The sequence below is a fragment of the Carcharhinus amblyrhynchos genome, chromosome 28, assembly GCF_965287045.1.
Source record: "Carcharhinus amblyrhynchos chromosome 28, sCarAmb.v2.hapA, whole genome shotgun sequence".
Classification (NCBI taxonomy): domain Eukaryota; kingdom Metazoa; phylum Chordata; class Chondrichthyes; order Carcharhiniformes; family Carcharhinidae; genus Carcharhinus; species Carcharhinus amblyrhynchos.
Genome location: NC_137351.1, coordinates 16,737,453 through 16,752,556, shown reverse-complemented (window position 1 = coordinate 16,752,556; position 15,104 = coordinate 16,737,453).

The following is a 15,104-nucleotide window of genomic DNA, read 5'->3' as shown; positions in this document are numbered from 1 at the left end:
ACAAAAACCATGTGTTTGGGCTTGAGTTTTCTTCTAATTCACTTGAGTTTTGTTGAGTTTTTTTCCAGCCATTCTGCTGTTCAAGGTATTCATTATTCTATTATGTTGCCAAAGAGGAAGGTTCTCTGGGCCTATTATTTCTTCCTATCACCCAAGAGGAACATGTTGGGCTGGCACTCCCTCCATTTCCTTTATAAATGCCTCCCACTGCTCTTTTGTAGACTTTCCCATTTGTAGCTGTTTCCAATCTACCGTGGCCAGATCCTGTCTTATTTTACTAAAATCCGCTCCCCCCGATCCAAAATATATTTTTTGCGGCTGATCCATTTCCTTGTCCGTAATAAGCTGAAATTGTACTTTGTTGTGATCGCTATCACTAAAATGCTGCCCCACCAACACCTCAACAACCTGTCCGGTTTCATTCCCCAGAATTAGATCCAGCACTTGTTGGACCTTTCACATATTGATTTAAAAAGTTCTCACATTACAAGAAATCCATGCCATCCAAGTCCTTAACACTATGGCCAGAATTTTACCATCCTGCCTTCCACGTGAATCGGAGCAGGCGAGGAGAGGGCAGATTTTACAGTTTTTGGATGAGCGAGGCCATAAAATCCCGTCGTATGTCTATCCCAGTTAATGTTGGGAAAGTTAAAAATCATCAAGTGATCCATTTCTCAGTCTCTGTAAGGTTGAGGGATTATTGATCCACTTGTTCCATTGTAATGGTGTTAGTTACAGAATGTGCCTGTTAAAGAAGTCTTTGTAGTTTCCTCTGTGTTAACACCAAGGCTTTATTTAACTACTTGCACCTATTTACATTTATACAATAAAGGATAAAGACAAGCATCTGTTTCCATCTCGAGGAATTGACATCTCTCTGAGCCACACTGACCCAAGATCTGGGTCATTCGTCTTTTCACATCAGTGTGGGGATAATACTGCATTCAGTCCCACATCAACCCATTTGTGCGCCAGGCCCTTCCACAGTCCTAATTAGACCAGAATCTTTAAAATATTTATCAAGACACAGCCACGGGGAACAAACTTCCCTTAAAATAAAAGCAAATATTGAAAAGTCATCAAAATTCAAAACATTTGCTCTACTTCCCTCCTCATTGATGCTGCCAAACACACGGAACTTTTCCAGCATTTTCAGTTCTTTTTCCAGATTTCCTTTTTGGGAATATCTGCTGGCCTAGCCAGCAGCACCCAGGTCCCACAAATAAATAAAAAGAATAAAATACAAAGTTCGAGTGAAGTGAGTATCGCAGCTGACAGAACACTGTGCAGAGGGCAGAACAAAAAAATAAACTGCAATAAAACCACACAGATAACATGAATTAAAGTGTTAACTTATTGAACCAATAGAATTACTGGGCAGTAATATTAACAATTTCAAACAGTCAAAGTTATTGTTGGCCAATGAAATGTCTGCAACATCTTTTGAGTGACAATTTCCAAGGATAGCATTTTCTTGCTGTTTATTTCTTTGTTATTATTTATTTATTTGTTTTTGGGACATCCAGCATTTATTGCCCATCCCTTGTTGCCTTTGAGAAGATGGTGATGAGCTGCCTTCTTGAACCGCTGCAGTCCACATGCTGTGGGTTGACCCACAATGCCGTTGACATTGTTAACCTTGCCTTAACCTTGACACTGTGAGTCAATGGTGGAGGGAATGACTGTTGAAGGTGGTGGATGGGGTGCCAATCAAGCAGGGCTGCTTTGTCCTGGATGGTGTTGAGCTTAAGTGTTGTTGGAGCTGCACCCACCCAGGCGAGTGGAGAGTATTCCACCACACTCCTGACTTGTACCTTATAGATGGTGTACAGGCTTTGGGGAGTCAGGAGATGAGTAATTCTCCACAGAATTCCCAGCCTCTGACTTGTTCTTGTAGCCACAGTATTTATACGGCTAGACCAGTTCAGGTGTGGGTCAATGGTCACCCCACAGGATGTTAATAATGGGGGATTCAGCAAAAGTGAATTGAATAGCAAAGTGGAATGGTTAGATCCTCTCTTGTTGGAGATGGTCATTGCTTGGCACTAGTGTGGCATGACTGCTACTTGCCACTTGTCAGCTCAAGCCTGAATTTTTTTAAACCATTATTTATCACCATGTCATCAGCTCCAGATCTTGCTGCATTTGAATATGGACTGCTTCATTGTGCAGTCATCAGTAAACACCTTCACTTCTGACCTTATGATGGAAGGAGGGTCATTGATGAAGCAGCTGAAGATGGTTGGGTCTTGGACTCTTCCCTGAGGAACTCCTGCTGGGATGAGCTGGAGCTGAGATGATTGGCCTCCAACCTGTGTGCCGGTATGACTCCAGCCAGCAGAGTGCGTGGCTTCAAGGCTATTTCCCCAATTCTGTTTTGCTTCTCACCTGCTACTTTCATTCAGACGATGAGGAGGCAGCTTGACATTTTCCAAACACCAACGATCATTGTAACTGACATTTGGATAGGTGGTCAGTCTGGGAGGTCATGAACTCCAGGCCTCACAGGTCAAAGGACATATCTGTGAGTTTTCAACATTGAGCAGAACAAAAACCTGCAGCAAGTTCTTTGGAGTGAATCTGGTTAATGACCTCGCCCGTTATTGCTGATTGGTTGACTAGATTGTGACGAGTGGCTGTGCTCAAGAGTTTGTGTAGCCAATCAGAAAGGTGACATCAGTGAGGAACATCCAGCAATGGCTGATCTCATTACACAACCTCTAATGGTCTAACCATAGTTTAGATAGAGGCTTCATGAACAGATCCTCTTGGACCTTCCATTAGCCTGTTTATCTGGCCAATCACCTCTTGTTTGAAACAGTTTGCAGAGTGAATTTGCACCCATGGGAATTGAGTACAAACACAAACCTTTTACTTTGATTGCACCCTCAGTTGTTGCTACTTTGTGATGTCATTTCATGTAATGATATCATGGGAGCTGGTGGTTGCTGAAGATTAATGGGAAAGGATCAGGTCACAGAGTTCTTACAATTATAGCTTTGTAATGATGACAGAGCTCCATGGAGGATAACAACAGCAGGTATGATGTGTCTCTGCCACCCCTGCTTTGGTGGTCATGTTCTTGAGTTAATGGGACAGCTATTAAAGCTGATGATTAATAAGAGTGGCAGCAGCCTCTTGTAAATTGCACTTGGGGGAAAAACCAGGTTAAAGAGTTGCAGTGATAGAACCAGGGGGATGGATTGCTCTATCAAAAGCTCGCATAGACTTGAAGGGCTGAATGGCCTCCTTTTACACAGTAATAACCTTACACTTTTAAAAAAAAATCAAGTTGAATGTTTAGATATTTGATTGAAACTGAATAATTAGGGTTTAAACAAAATGTATCTTAACACATAAAAAACAGCTCAGTGAACTGGGGATTTGGGGGTCAGTGGTCTGGAGGGGATAGGGGTTGGGTGGAAATTGAGGTTGGGGGAGATGGGGATCCGGGGGGAGATGGGACGGGGAGATATAGGATATGTTGGCAATTGGGATGGGACTCAGGGAAACAGAGATTCAAGGGAGTGGAATGGGGGCTGTAGGGGAAAGGGTGGTGAGGGAAAGTGGGATGGGTACAGGGAAAGGTGTTGGGGAGGGATTCTTGACTGGAGGATGTTTTGGGTGGTCAGAGGCTGAGGGAGGGAGCTGGGTTGGATCTCTCACCTTGAGGATTACGGATTGGGGCAGCTGTTGTATCCAGTGTCTCTGGGTCTGGGGAAGGGAATGCCCCACACTGGCTACTGGGGGTGAGCACGTGCTCTCATTCCATTGATTGCAGACAATTCTGTTCACTTTGCATTCCTATTGGTGGAAGATATGTGGGTGTGTGTGGGTGATGTAACAGAATTCTCATTGTTGTTGGTTCTGATACAATGAGGTTATCGTTGATGAAAGAATGATTCACATTTAAGCAGATGACAGTCTTCTGAATTGAAAACCAGCAACTTCAGGTCATGAACTCGCTCCTCCATTTTGACCCCCTTTTTATAATCCAGTTATTTTTGTCCTAATGCCATCCCCTCCCTCACAGGGTCATCTGTCACTTGTCCTGTAGCTTTGCTTTCTCAGAGCATTGACCTTTGTCTTCTTTAACACGTTCTGCCACCTTACCTTTATGCTGCTATTAGCACCTTCTTTAGTCTCTAACAATAATATTAATATTCACTTTATCTAGCTCCTGCCTATCACTGATCTTTTGCTGAGCTCCTTCTTTCACTTTTCTTCTCTTTAAGTCTGAAGAAGAGTCACATGGACTCAAAACATTAATTTAGTTTCCTTTCATTGATGCTGCCAGACCTGCTAACTTTTTCCAACAGTTTCTGTTTTACCTGCATTCATGTAGCACCTTTCACAACCACAGCATTTCACGAATACATGGCAAATGTTGTATAATGTGGATAAATGTGAAATTATCCACTTCAGACACAAACAGTATGTTAGAGTTTGATTTAAATGGTAATAGATTGGGAAATGTTGATGTACAATTGGACCTGGGTGTCCTTGTACACTGAGGACACTAAATGCTAGTATGCAGGTACAGCAAGCAGTTAAGGTAAATGGTATGTTGGCCTTCATTGCAAGAGGACTGATGATTTGGGAGAGGGAACTGAATGTAATATCTCCAGATTTACAGATGATACAAAGTTGGATGGGAGGGTGAGCTGTGAGGAGGATACAGAGAAGTTTCAGTGTGATTTGGACAGGCTGAGTGTGTGGGCATCTCCATGGCAGATGCAGCATAATGTGGATAAATGTGAGTTTATCCATTTTGGTAGCAATAATAGGAAAATTATTACTTGAATGGGTGTAAATTGAGAGAGGTGGATACATAACGAGACCTTGGCATCATCATGCATCAGTCACTGAAAGGAAGCACGCAGGTACAGTAGGCAGTAAAGAAGGCAAATGGTACGTTGGCCTTCATAGCAGGATGATTTGAGTGTAGAGATAGGGATGTTTTGCTGCAATTGTATAGGGTGTTGGTGAGGCCACACCTGGAGTATTGTGAATAGTTTTGTTGCCCTTATCTGAGGGAAAGTTCTCGCCATAGAGGGAGGACAGCAAAGGTTTACCAGGTTGATTTCTAGCATGGCAGCTCTGTCATTTGAGGGGAGACTAAGTCAGTTAGGATGATATTCACTGGAGTTTAGAGTGAGATGGGATCCCATTGAAACTTATAAAATCCTAACAGGGTTAGTTGGACTCAATTCAGAAAGAATGTCCCCAATGATGGGGGAGTCCAGAACTAGAGGGGTCATAGTTTGAGGATAAAATGTAAACCTTTTAAGAACTGAGGTGAGGAGAAATTTCTTCACCCAGAGGGTGGTGAATTCACTCCCACTGAAAGTAGTTGAGGCCAAAACTTTATCTGATTTCAAGAAGAAATTAGATATAGCTCTCAAGGCTAAAGGGATCAAAGGATATGGGGGGAGGGGAAATTAGGATATTGAATTCGATGATCAGCTATGATCGAAATGAATGGCAGAGAAGGCTTGATAGGCCAAATGGCCTCCTCCTGCTTCTAGCTTCCATGTAATAATCCTCAACTTCACTTCCCTGCCTTATCCGCATAACCCTCAATTCCCTTACTGATTATCAATCTGTCTCAGCCTTGAGCAAACATAATGACCCAGCCTCAACAGTCCTTTGCAGTAAAGTATTCTGGATTTGTGTCTGTGGTTAGTTTCTGTTCACAGGTTTCACTATTTAGCATTTCTGATGCTATCTGTGAAGCTTCAGTGATTTATAATCTGTTTGGTACAATGTTATGATGTGGGTGTGCCGGCGTTGGACTGGCGTAAACACAGTAAAAAGTCTGACAACACCAGGTTTTAGTCCAACCGATTTATTTGATAATAGACTCAAGCTTTCGAGGTTTCCCTCTTCGTCAGGTGAATGGAGAGTTCTGGCCTCAGACAGAGCATATAAAGCACAGACAGTTTAGAGATTACTGATTAGATATGCGAATCCTTACACCTAACCTGCTGTTCAAGACCTGAAGTGGCTGACAATGTGAGTGGAAGGAGCACTGATCACAGTTTAAAGAGATGTGTATTGTCTCCAGACAGTACAGTAAGTGAGGTTTTGCAAACTCAGGCAAGTCACGGGGGTTACAGATAGTGCGACATGAACCCAAGATCCCTGTTGAGACCATCCTCATGTGTGCAGAACTTGGCTATCAGTCTCTGCTCAGCGACTCTGCGCTGTCGTGTGTCGTGAAGGCCGCCTTGGAGAATGCTTACCCGAAGGTCAGAGGCTGAATGCCCGTGACCACTGAAGTGTTCGCCAACAGGAAGGGAACAGTCTTGCCTGGTGACTGTCGAGCGATGTTCATTCATCCGTTGTCGTAGCGTCTGCATGGTCTCCCCAATGTACCATGCTTCGGGACATCCTTTCTTGCAACGTATCAGGTAGACAATGTTGGCCGAGTTGCAAGAGTATTTACCATGTACCTGGTGGACGGTATTCTCATGTGTGATGATGGTATCCATGTCGATGATCCGGCATGTCTTGCAGAGGTTGCTGTGACAGGGTTGTGTGGAATTGTGGTCACTGTTCTCCTGAAGGTTGGGTAGTTTGCAGCGAACAATGGTCTGTTTGAGGTTGTGTGGTTGTCTGAAGGCAAGAAGTGGGGGTGTGAGGATAACCCTGGCGAGATGTTCGTCTTCATCAATGATATGTTGAAGACTCCGGAGAAGATGTCGTAGCTTCTCCGCTCCGGGGAAGTACTGGACGACGAAGGGTACTCTGTCCACTGTGTCCCGTGTTTGCCTTCTGAGGAGATCGGTGCGGTTTTTCGCTGTGGCGCATCGGAACTGTCGATCTGAGTCGAGCACCATATCCTGTTCTTACGAGGGCATCTTTCAGGGTCTGGAGGTGTCTGTCACGATCTTCCTCATCTGAGCAAATCCTGTGTATACGGAGGGCTTGTCCATAGGGAATGGCTTCTTTAACATGTTTAGGGTGGAAACTGGAGAAGTGGAGCATTGTGAGATTGTCTGTGGGCTTGCGGTACAGTGAGGTGCTGAGGTGACCGTCAGACTCACCATGGACTATTCCCCAGAATCAGTTGCATTCTTGGACACACGCATCTCCATTAAGGACGGTCACCTCAGCACCTCACTGCACTGCAAGCCCACAGACAATCTCACAATGCTCCACTTCTCCAGTTTCCACTTCTTCAGTGGTCACGGGCATTCAGCCTCTGACCTTCGGGTAAGCATTCTCCAAGGCGGCCTTCATGACACACGACAGTGCAGAGTTGCTGAACAGAGACTGATAGCCAAGTTCTGCACACATGAGGACGGTCTCAACAGGGATCTTGGGTTCATGTTGCACTATCTGTAACCCCCGTGACCTGCCTGGGTTTGCAAAACCTCACTTACTGTCCTGTCTGGAGACAATACACATCTCTTTAAACTGTGATCAGTGCTCCTTCCACTCACATTGTCAGCCACTTCAGGTCTTGAACAGCAGGTTAGGTGTAAGGATTCGTATTCTAATCAGTAATCTCTAAACTGTCTGTGCTTTACATGCTCTGTCTGAGGCCAGAACTCTCCATTCACCTGACGAAGAGGGAAACTTCGAAAGCTTGTGAGTCTATTATCAAATAAATCGGTTGGACTAAAACCTGGTGTTGTCAGACATTTTACTGTGGTACAATGTTGCCAAACTCTGTCTGAATGGTGTACGATATGGACCTGTTTGAAGTATCCATTTTTCATTCAGTGTAGCTTCTCATTTTCCCTGAGCAAATGCTCTCTTTTAGAGACAAAGATGTTCGGGTCTGGTGCTGTGGTAAACTGTCTGTTTAGTGTCCAAATCTGTGTGGGTTAGATGGATGAGATATGGTAAATGTGTGGGGTTATGAGGATAAGGTAGGGGAGAAGGTCTGGGTAAGATGTTCTGTCAGAGAATCAGTGCAATCTCAATGGGCTGAATGGCCTCCTGCTGCACCATTGGGATTCTATGATTCTGTTGGCATTAAAAGGTCAAACTTTATTCTAAGCCTCCTTAAGAGCAGTGTCACTGGTGAACTCTGCGCTGTTGCGTATGCAACGTTTCTGCAGCGTAACAAGAATTTATTTACTTGTCTTGACAAGTCACTTCCTCCTTTGGTGAAAGCACAAATCATCCAGCCAATCGCCTTGTTGCTGGATGGTACAGAGCAAACTCAATGTGTTAGATATTATTTCCTTTCACTTCAAACTCCTTCTGAAGTGAGCTGTGTCCGGCTGTCACGTTATTTGCTCAGATCTCCCAAATCGAGGAACACTTTTGCCCAACTTTTCAATCATCTGTTCTTTGTTACTTATTTCATATCATTATTTCCAGCCATTTCAATGTTCGTCGACAGTTACTGGGAACGTGTATCCCTCTGGGCCAGTGTATCTGTGTACACCCTCCTCCAAGGCTCTTCCAGCCATTCCCATGGACATGAGGGTTGAGTGATGGAGTGTTTCAGTTTTACACAGGGCTAACATTTCCCCACTTCCTCTTCCATTTGTACATGTTGGCCACCAAAACTAGCCATGTGGCAGTTTCTTCATTCTCACCACACCCGGATGTCCCTTATGTCGCTGTTCAAGGAACTGCCACAAACGTGGAGGAATAACCACTCCGATTTCCCCATAGTAAAATTCCACTCTGGACTGTCAACTCAAATCTTCTTGTAAGGTATGTTTTTGGATGGGCCTTTGTCATTTTTCCTTTTAGGGCTACTTCCGTAAGCCTCTCAGGACCAAAGTTCATTAAATCTCCGTCTAAACAGTTTCTTGGTGATGTATCAAACCAGCACACAGCACTCTGCGTACCCTGGCTTTACTGAACCTGAAGGGGAAGTGGAGAACTGCCTCTGATCCTCTCTTACCACAGGAGATGTTTCAAAGATGGTAGAGAAGATCATTCCAAAAGATGCTGATGTAGTAAGGGGCAGCTACCCCACTGCTAGGAAGGGAGTTTCTGTAAATGTATTGGCTCAAACTGGCCCTAAAACGGATACAATATAAACTGAAGATGAATGAGTGTGGAAAGGATATAAAGATTAGATCAGTTTTTAGCTACATACGTCAACGTGCCAGAAGTACCCCACCACCAGAAACTGTGACTGCGACTTTGGGTCAATCAGTAGAGATTGAGATTGCCGAATAATCTTTGCTACTTCTAGTCTGTTTTCTGCAACAGAGATTGTTACTCCTTCCAGATTAGAGACATCTTCTGAAGGCCCAGAGAATCTCTCTCTAAGGTCAAGAACAACCAAATCTTAAGTGCACAGACATTATCACTGTGTAATAATTCATGACCTGCCTTTTATATGGATGTTTTGATGACTTTGTAAAATGCATTGGTTATTTGTTGTTATGGGAGGTAAAGGGGGAGGGATGTTAGAGTCAACGTTGTGCAGCCACTCTGAGTTTGTAACCTCATTGGCTGTTTTGTGGGTTTTTAGTCCAAGCCTTTGAACAATTCTCAATAAAGCTGCTTTATTAACGCCATCAAGCCACATGTTGCGATTCTATTTTCTTTTATCCTCACAAATGCAATATATAAATCTTCTGAAAGATGCAGAGAGAGAATGAGCTCTGCAATTGATAGCCAGGATATTGATTCAAGAAGCTGGCTCTGTAAATTCATTGCAGTCATTAGAAATTGGCAACCCATTTCACTGTTGAACATGGATTACAAAATTCTAGCCAAGGTCATTGACAAGCGGGTTAAGTCTTCTCTGGGGTCGGTGATCCATTCTGATCAAACCTGTGCTGTACCTGGCAGGAAGTTCTCTGATATCTCTGAGTAGTGTGAGGCTATAATCGCCTACATGCAGGACAGACACCTCCCTCATCAGCTTAGACCAGGAGAAGGTGTTTGACAGAATTTCACACACCTACATGATGGGTGTGCTTTCCAAAATGGGCTTTCGGGAGGGAATCTGCAATTGGATCCAACTGCTTTACACGGACATCAATCCGATAGGTTTCAGATCGGGTCTGGGTTCAGGTAGTGCTGCCCTCTCTCCTCTGTCCTTTTTGTGTGTTGCATTGAACCCTTTGCTAAGTCCATCACAAAGGACCCAGACATCAAAGGGGTTACCATCCCAGGCAGCGGAAGCACGTAGGTCAAAGCCTCCCTGTATGTGGATGACGTGGCTGTCTTCTGTTTGGACCCTTCGTCTGTTCGCAGTCTCCTCCAAGTCTGAGCAGTTCAAGCTGGCCTTGGGAACTGGGGTAAGAGTGAAGCTATGTTCTTTGGGAACTGGGCTGACAGATCCTTTGTCCCCTTCACTGTCAGGGCAGAGTACCTTAAGGTGCTGGGGATATGGTTTGGACTGGCAGGAGCATGTGTCAAAAACTGGGAAGAGCACATTGCCAGAGAAATTGGGCATGTGGGAGCAAAGGTCCCTCTCTATCACTGGCAAAAATCTGGTCATCCAGTTGATGTACTGTCCGTGTTGTTGTATGTGGTGCAGGTCTGGCCTATCCCCAAATCCAGTGCAGCAGCAACCCAGGACATCTTCAATTTTATCAGGAGATCTAAGATGGATCATGTCCGGAGGGAAGCGATGCACAAATCTCTGGAGAACAGAGGGAAAAACATTCCCAATGCCACCCTCATCCTGATGGCCACCTTTGTGTGCCTGCATTACACTGTGCGTAGATCCTCAATACACTAATAGCAAGTGCCACTACGTTTTGAGGTTCTACCTGTCCCAAGTGTTGTAGAGGATGAGTCTGGCCACACTGCTGCAGAACGCACTAGCTAGTCGGACTGTACCGCAGCCCCTGTCCTTTGTAGAGAACTTTCTCCAGAAACCCACCTTTGAGCACATGGCAATCAAGGAGTGGTTGGCACGTAATGTCCTTGAGGCCCTGAGGGAGATGGAGATGGCGGAACCTGTTGGATGGTTCCCTGAGCAGAACTGTCAGTGTCATCTGGCAGAACACCTCATCACCAGAACTCTCAAACAAGCACCAAGACCTGGATTGCCTGGTGGTGAGAAGGTCACTCTCCGTCAGATCTTTCATGTACACTGGAGATCTCTGAGCCACCGTATGCTGCCCTCAAAGCAGCTCCAGGGGTGATGAGACGGTCGCACAGTGACATGGTGATATTTGTCAAGATTCATCCCGAGCAGCTCCGTGGCACAGGGCTCTGTGCTCCGGGGGCCGCTCCCGGGGGTGGGGGCTCTGCGCTCCGGGGGCCGCTCCCGGGGGTGGGGGCTCTGCGCTCCGGGGGCCGCTCCCGGGGACGGGGGCTCTGTGCTCCGGGGGCCGCTCCCGGGGGACGGGGGCTCTGCGCTCCGGGGGCCGCTCCCGGGGACGGGGGCTCTGCGCTCCGGGGGCCGCTCCCGGGGACGGGGGCTCTGCGCTCCGGGGGCCGCTCCCGGGGGTGGGGGCTCTGTGCTCCGGGGGCCGCTCCCGGGGGTGGGGGCTCTGCGCTCCGGGGGCCGCTCCCGGGGGACGGGGGCTCTGCGCTCCGGGGGCCCCTCCCGGGGGACGGGGGCTCTGCGCTCCGGGGGCCCCTCCCGGGGGTGGGGGCTCTGCGCTCCGGGGGCCGCTCCCGGGGACGGGGGCTCTGCGCTCCGGGGGCCGCTCCCGGGGACGGGGGCTCTGCGCTCCGGGGGCCGCTCCCGGGGACGGGGGCTCTGCGCTCCGGGGGCCGCTCCCGGGGACGGGGGCTCTGCGCTCCGGGGGCCGCTCCCGGGGGTGGGGGCTCTGCGCTCCGGGGGCCGCTCCCGGGGGTGGGGGCTCTGCGCTCCGGGGGCCGCTCCCGGGGGTGGGGGCTCTGCGCTCCGGGGGCCGCTCCCGGGGGTGGGGGCTCTGCGCTCCGGGGGCCGCTCCCGGGGGTGGGGGCTCTGCGCTCCGGGGGCCGCTCCCGGGGACGGGGGCTCTGCGCTCCGGGGGCCGCTCCCAGGGACGGGGGCTCTGCGCTCCGGGGGCCGCTCCCAGGGACACACACCAAGACAAATATCAACTGTTGCTGGAGGGCATCAACTCGGTGAAGGAAGCTTTTTGCTCTGCCTGAAACTTGCTGATCTTTCAGATCTGTCCTTGACTGAGTGTCGCAGACTGGCACATTCCAATGTCCAGGACTACGTTCTGAGGGACACTGTCCAGCTTGGGACAACCACCGCAAAGGCACAATGGGGGAAGGTCACCGTGTAGGGCTTTCAGCCAATGTACATCGAGGAAACCCTCTGGCTGCGAGCTTGTCATTTAGAATGCGTGCGGTAAATGTAACTGTGTTGATGCAACTCCAATTGCTGCATCTTCTATAGAGAGAAGCTAAATATCATTCCACCTCCTGAGCTCTGACAAAAGGTCATCCAGACTCGAAACGTTGGCTCTATTCTCTCCCCACAGATGCTGTCAAACCTGCTGAGACTTTCCAGCATTTTCTATTTTTATTGCAGCTGCTATAATATCTCTTTGAAATATTTTGGAATGTACGTTCAGATATTTTGAATATGGAACACTTTGGAAAGGAAATGGTATCTGTTGGTCTCACAGACTGTGTTTAATGAGGAAACCACAGACACCACGGCTCTGTCACTGGAATTGTGGTGAGCGATTTGTTATGTTCCATTATCCAGTGTGGTATTCTGAAACAGAATTACTGCTTTTTTAAGTGTTATATTGGAAGTGCCAGTGATCTGGACAATTGTCCAATGATTGGAGCTTGCAATGAGTTAGATGCCCAAATTTGGTGATTGTATTGGCAGACCGGAATAACGACATGATTACAGCCCCATCAGCTTCCTCTTGGTCATCAGTAAAGTGACAACAATGTTCTCAGCATTGCTGCCTCAGCTCAGTGATGCCCAGTTTGGGATCTGCCCGGGCCAATCAGCTGATATCCTGGAGCTGAGATGACCGATGTTCGACCTCCTGTATCAGGTATGACTCCAACCAATGGAGACCTTTCCCCAATTCCCACTGAGTCTGGTTTCGCTCGGGGTCCTTCATGCCCCTCTCGGTCAAATGCGACCTTGATGTCAAGGGCTGTCACTCTCACCTGACCTCCTGCTCTTTATCCATGTTTGAACCAAGGCTGTAATGAGGTTAGGAGCTGAGTGACCCTGGCGAAACCCAAACTGAGCAGGTGCTGCTTGACAGGGGAGTGTCCGAGACCCAACCATCTTCAGCAGCTTCATTGACCTTTCCTCCATCATAAAGTCAAAGTGGGATGTTAACTGCTGATTGCACGCTAGCTCTGTGTCTGGTGCACACAGCAAGACCTGAACAACATTCAAGCTTCAGTTAATATGAGTGTGAATGTTACTCGCCACACAAATACCAAGCAATGGCCACCTCCAACATGAGAGAGTCCAACCATCATCTCCTGACACTAAATGGCATTACCATCACTGAATCCCCCACTATTAACATCCTGAGGTTACCATTAGCCAGAAACTGAACTGGACTAGCCATATAAATATACAGGAACAAGTCAGAGGCTGGGAATTCTGCAGTGAGTAACTCACCTCCTGACTCCCCAAAGCTTGTCCATCATCTACAAGGCACAAGAAATGTAATGAAATATTCTCCACTTATCTGGGCAAGAGCAGCTCCAACAACACTGAACAAACTCAATAACATTCAGGACAAACCAGCCACCTGATTGGCCCGCTAATCCCCTTAAACATTCACTCCACACAGTGGCAGCAACTCGCCAAGGCTCCTTCAACAGCACCTTCCAAAATCTGTGGCCACTGCCATCGCAAAGGGAAAAAGCTGACAAAAGGAACTCCACCACTTGGAGATTCCCCTCCGAGTCGCTCACCATCCTGACTTAAAAAAAAATACATCACCATTCCTTCATTGTCACAGAGTCAGAATCCTGGAATTCTCTCCCTAACAGCACTGTGGGTGTACCTACATCACATGAACTGCTGTGGTTCAGGAAGGCAGCTCACCACCACCTCCTCAAGGGGCAAATAGGGATGGGTAATAAATGCTGCCCAGCCAGTGGCACCCAAAGTAATTTTTCCTGATGATTTTTCTTTAAACTTTGGATAGATTTTGAGGAGAGAGTGTGAACCCACTCTGCAGTGAGATTGGGAGGACGGAGTTCTCGCTCTCGGTGTTGGCTGGCTAATTTGCAGATCCCATAGTCCAATCAGATTCTCTGACTTCAAAGCCCCATGTTCCTCAAACTTTCCATTTCTGCAGAAGGAGAACGCGCACTCAAAGTTAATGTTGCTAATCAGAGATCTCATAACGGTTTGTGAGATCTTGCTGCCTATGAATTGTACAGCTGTGTTGACATTTTGAAAGAATGTGAATTGGCCAGTGCAACATCTCAACTTTAAATAATCCCCCCTTAAATTACTGTCCATTTAACTTCTAAACATTGCGGTGGAATCGAACGATTTGATTTATTGTCACATGTATTAGCGTATGATGAAAAGTATTGTTTCTTGCGTGCTATACAGCTTGCGTGTAGAGAAAGATCAACTTAATACAAAGTAAGTCCATTCAAAAGTCTAACAGCAGCAGGGAAGAAGCTGTTCTTGAGTTGGTTATTACGTGACCTCAGACTCTTGCGTTTTTTTCCCAACAGAAGAAGGTGGAAGGGAGAATGTCTGGGCTGCGTGGGGTCCTTAATTATGCTGGCTGCTTTTCCGAGGCAGTGGGAAGTGTAGACAGTTAATGGACAGGAGGCTGGTTTGCGTGGTGGATTGGGCCATGTTCACAAACCTTTGTAGTTTCTTGTGGTCTTGGGCAGAGCAGGAGACGTACCAAACTGTGATACAACCAGGAAGAATGTTTTCTATGGTGCATCTGTGAAAATTGGTGAGAGTTGTAGCTGACATGCTAAATTATGTTAGTCTTCTGAGAAAGTAGAGGCATTGGTGGGCTTTCTTAACCATAGCATCAGCACGGGGGAACCAGGACAGGTTGGTGATCTGAGCGCCTAAAAATTTAAAGCTCTCAACCATTTCCACATCATCATCATTGATATAGACAGGGGCATGTCCTCAGCTATGCTTCCTGAAGTCGATGACTATCTCCTTTTGTTTTACTGATGTTGTGATCATCCTTTTCAGGTTTTGCATTCCAGATCTTAATAATTCTCTAGTGAAGATATTTCTCCTCCTT